Source organism: Gossypium hirsutum, chromosome D01, assembly GCF_007990345.1.
Source record: "Gossypium hirsutum isolate 1008001.06 chromosome D01, Gossypium_hirsutum_v2.1, whole genome shotgun sequence".
Taxonomy (NCBI): domain Eukaryota; kingdom Viridiplantae; phylum Streptophyta; class Magnoliopsida; order Malvales; family Malvaceae; genus Gossypium; species Gossypium hirsutum.
This window is the reverse complement of record NC_053437.1, coordinates 18,502,303-18,507,388: the sequence shown is the minus strand read 5'-3', so window position 1 is coordinate 18,507,388 and position 5,086 is coordinate 18,502,303. Positions and strand designations below refer to the sequence as shown.

The 5,086-nt window shown below is 35.2% G+C and overlaps 1 non-coding gene across 1 annotated transcript; it reads left to right on the top strand.

Annotated features, from left to right (window-relative positions):
- Positions 1–4,430: 4,430 nt before the first annotated feature.
- On the top strand, positions 4,431–4,537 carry LOC121214306 (small nucleolar RNA R71). The gene has a single exon (XR_005909890.1). It is a non-coding gene; the product is annotated as a small nucleolar RNA R71 (small nucleolar RNA).
- Positions 4,538–5,086: the final 549 nt, after the last annotated feature.

Here is a 5,086-nt window from a genome sequence, read left to right as displayed (position 1 = left end):
CCAAACCGTGTGAGTCACACGGCCTGGCTACACGGCCATGTGACCCCTGCAGTGTTGAAAATTTTAAATATTTTTGAAAATATTTTTGAGTTTTTGACTTAGTCCCTATATGTTTCTAATGCGTAATTTGGGCCTCGAGGACTCGTTTAAGGGACAATATGTATGATTTTGATTGGTTTCTAATATAAATGCTAGATGAAATGAAATGTCTGATAATTAATTTGTAAACTCAGGTAATGCTTCGTAACCCTGTTCTGTCGACATATTTGGGTTAGGGGTGTTACAATTGTAAAGTAGTTTTTAATAATTTTAACGTTTAAGGATTAAAATGTTAAACTAGTAAAATTACATGGACTTCTTGCGAAATAAAAATAATTATGGACTGTAGTGAGGTCTTAAACAATTCGGCTAAACTTTATTTTGGTTGAAAATGGTTAAATTGCAAGTTTTGAACTTAGGGACTAAATTGCATAAAAGGTAAAATGTTAGTGCAATTTTGTAAAAATGCTTAAAAGGAATTATTTGCATAAATTAGTTAAAATTTCTATTGGAATTGGTTAATTGAATAAAATTACTATTTTAGATCAAGAAACAAATCGATCAGACTTGAATTGCGAAAAAGATAAGGTAACGGATTGATCGTTGTCTCGACTTAAACATCGACTTTAGTTAGGTAAGTTTGTTCGGTTTAATTTAATACAATTGTGATACATATTGTATGAAAAACTTATTTTTTTTAAATTTTTGTTTAATATATCCACTATCAAGGTAATAAGAATTGGAATTATGAATTATACATAACATCGATTAGTAATGTGATCTCCTGTGCCAGATGAACGTAGGATAAAGTACGATTAGCATGCCAATGGGTTATAGTGCGCGCTGTATGGGATTGGTATGAGATGAGATGATGATTCATGTATATTTCTTGTTCACTGAATATATCGAAGTCCATCATTTGTTGCGGACTATCGTGTTATATTCATAGTGTTTTCTGGCATGTTATCAGGAGTGGATGTAAAGCCTTAGGGCTTGACACTTAGTTCCAAGGAATGTTATTGGTTGGATTTCTCGTTTGAGCATTTGGCAGTTTTTGATGGATAACCATGTACTCATATCCTTATTTTGTTTATCAGGTGAAGTTCTAGTGAAAAACAATTGTTATTGAAATAAAGGAAGCTTGATTTTGCATTCTTGATAGTATAGTGATTGAATAATAAATGATCTCATTCTCTTTGAGTATTGACTCACCTGTTGTGAGCTGCGGTTGATAATAAACTCAATTTAATAATTTTGTTATTTGAATTATTATGTTTGATTCAGTAAGTTTTATCGTTTAAATCGTCGAACTTATTAAGCTTTATAAAAGCTTACTTGTGTTATTTGTCTTGTTTTCTTGTAGATAGTGTTTTTTGTGGAAAATTGAGTGATTGGATCAACTTGAAGAAATCACACTATCCGAGGATCTTTTGGTAGTTTTTGAATGCAAACTTTGGCTTATATGGCATGTAGTAGGAGAATTTAAGTATGTTTTGTGATGGCTTATAATACTCATGTTGTAAAGCTTGATGTGCATATGATCTTGTTGTGTTATACAACCATTTGATATATGCATGTATGATACCAAGTTAGGGAACAAGTGGATATGGTTGAGTGAGTATAAAATGGTAGGCTTGATATAAGCTAATGTATGCCAGTTAGGAGTATGTATTTTGTAACTTGAAAGTCTAGTTATGGTGATTGAATGTTTATGTATTTGGATTGTGGTATCATTAATGGCACATTGGTTAGGCACAAAGGTTGGTTGTTTTAGCATTATTTGAGTGTATTTTAATGCATTTTGAAGGTTTGTAAACATGTGTTCAGGGTATGTTTTGTCACTTAAGTAAAAGGGATTGAAATTGGCTTGATTTGGGGCAAATTTTGGTGCACACGGCCTGGAACACGGGTTGTCACACGGTCGTCTGCCACACACGATCACACCACATGGCCATGTGTCCTCATTTGTCTAGGTACAGGGTACACACGGTCTGATACACGGGCTACGACATGGTAGTGTGATCCAATTTAGTGAGTTACACAAGCGGACACATAGGCTGGGACATGGCCGTGTGATCCAACTTAGTAAGCTACACGGTCTAGGGGCACGAGCGTGTGTAATGGCCACACGAGCATGTGGAATGGCCACACGGCCATGTTTTGAGCCACATGATTTGGGCTTTGCCACACGGCCTGGAAACACGGTTGTGTGACCCCTGTTTTGAATTTATGAATTTTCTCTAAACTTTTTGATATGTTTCGAATTGGTCCCTATTTGCTTCTAAACTATTTTTAAGGCCTCGTAGACTTGATTTAGGATCCATAAGTGTATATGTTGCATTGATTTAAATGAATTATGATTTTTGTTATTAAATCTGTATATTTAATTCTATCTGATGTTAAATATTTTGAATTGTACCATAATATTCCGTAATTCTAATCTGGTGACAGAGATGGGTTAGGGGTGTTATACTCTCGTTATCAATATCACCACCAAAATAAAGTTTGAGCCCATGACCATTTGCCTTAAATGTGTTGTATTCAGGATATGTTACCTCAATGGTTCCGTATGGGAATACGTTCTGTACCATAAATGGGTTCGACCCTATTGACTTAAGCGTTGTAGGGAACATTTGTGGACCTGACTTTTCTAGTAGCACTTTTTCTCCAACTTTGAATTGATTTGTCCTATTTACATATGCACCATGGAGTTGCTTTGTTGTTTCTTTGAACATTCTCGGTTTCTTATAATCCTTTGGTCGCCATTCATCTAATTGATCAAGCTGCACCATTTGTTCTCCATTCATCCCTTGTTTCTATCACCTTGAACAGGATACGATTTTAACACGTCTTCATGAGTGATTTCTTACAAAGAATGTTGAGGCACATGATTACTAACATTAATAGAATAATTAGTATCATCTCGCTCACTAGAAGCTCCCACAAAATCACATGCTTGAAGAGTAACATTTTCATTACTTACCCTCAGCAAAAGTTCACCATTATCTACATCAATAACAATTCTAACAGTGGCTAAAAAGTGTCGACCTAAAATAATAGGTACCTTAATATCCCCATCCATGTCCAATATAACAAAATTAGCAGGGAATGTAAATTTGTCTACTGTGACAAGTACATCTTCAATAATACCTCTAGGATAATTAATTGATTTGTCAGCTAATTGAATACTCATCCTAATGGGTTTTGGTTCTCCGAGACCAAGTTGTTTGAACAATTTACAAGATATTAAATTTATACTTGCACCTAAATCAACCAATGTTTTTTTTCTACGTTTAAGCTACCAACAAAACAAGGAATAGTAAAACTCCCTGAATCTTTAAGCTTGGTGGGTAGTTTGTCTTGGAGAATGGCCGAGCAATCCTCATTGAGCTCCACAGGTAACAAGTTATCTAACTTCCTTTTATATGTTAACAGCTCCTTCAAAAATTTTGTATGCTATAACATCTGCAAAATTTACCATATTGTTCGTTCATGCGGTCTTTCTTCACTACCGCCAGATATGGTATTCATAGTTTATATTCTCTGACCACTAGCTTATACTCTTTCTTGCTTTCCTCAACCTTATCATTTTTCTTAATAGCTTCTAAATTTAGCTTTTTTTCAAGCTCGACTAACCCTCCCACGCTTCGAACATTGATTGTATAGACTTGCTTCTTTGGGTTGGATTCAATGTTACTAGGTAAACTACCTTGTTGTCTCTCCGAAACTAGTTTAGCAAGCTGTCCAATTGGATTTTCAAACCCTTGAATCGATGCTTGCTAATTTTTTAGAGTTGTCTTAGTGTTCTGAAATCTAGTTTTGGACAACGAAATAAATTTAGCTACATCTCCTCAAGGTTTGGTTTCTTCTCTTACTGATAAGGTTGCTGAAAACCCGGAGGAGGTTGTGACCTTTGATTTCCTTGACCATCACAAGAAAAATTTGGATAATTCCTCCATCTTGGATTATAATTATTGGTATATGGGTTATTTTGAGGTCTAAAGTTATTACCCATAAATTCGACTTGCTCATGCTCCATGTTAAACTTGAAGGGTGAATATTCTAAATTAATCATCCCCACTCCTATCACATCGCATTGCATTGCCGAATTCACATGTTTACTGTAACTCAAATCATCAATCTTTTTACTCAGTGCTTCAACTTGACTCGCCAACATAGCAATTGCATCCATATTAAAAATATTGGCTTCCTTGATGGATTTTGTTCTTATGACTTTCCACTGATAATTATTCAATGCCATCTCTTCAATAGATTCTTGGGCTGCCTCAGGTGTTTTGTTATTCAATGTTCCGCCAGCTGTTGCATCAATCATCTGTCTAGTCGAAGGATTCAAGCCATTGTAAAAAGTTTGAACTTGTAACTACAAAGGTAATCCTTGATGAGGGCACCTTATCAAAAGATTCTTAAATCCCTCCCATGCATCATATAATGTCTCAAGCTCAATTTAGGCAAACGAAGAGATGTCGTTCCTCAACTTAGCTGTTTTGGCTGGTAGAAAATATTTCAATAAAAACTTCTCAATCGTCTAATACGAAGTTGTGATAGAACCCCGTAGAAGTGAATTCAACCACTATTTTGCCTTGCTCCTCAAAGAGAATGGGAACAACCGTAAGCGTATGATATCATCAGTAATTCCAATAATCTTAAATGTGTCGCAAATCTCTAGAAAGTTAGCCAAATGAGAATTCGAATATTCATCTTACAACCCATCAAACTGAACATATTGCTGCACCATTTGAATTGTGTTCAGCTTGATCTCAAAATTATTTGTAGCAACTGTCAGTCTGACAATACTTGATTTAGCCCCAATCAGAGCAGGCTTAGCGTTATCATACATAGTCCGAAGAGCAGGACGTGGAAGAGGTTGCTGATTATTTTGATTATCCTCCATCTCCGCAATAATATCCTTTTGCTATTTATCATCTATTAAAATTTATTGATCTTGCCCTGGTTCTCTAACTTCTCTCTGATTTCTGCGAGTAGGCTTTTCAATCTCACTGTTAAAAATTAACGATTCTAATCGGTT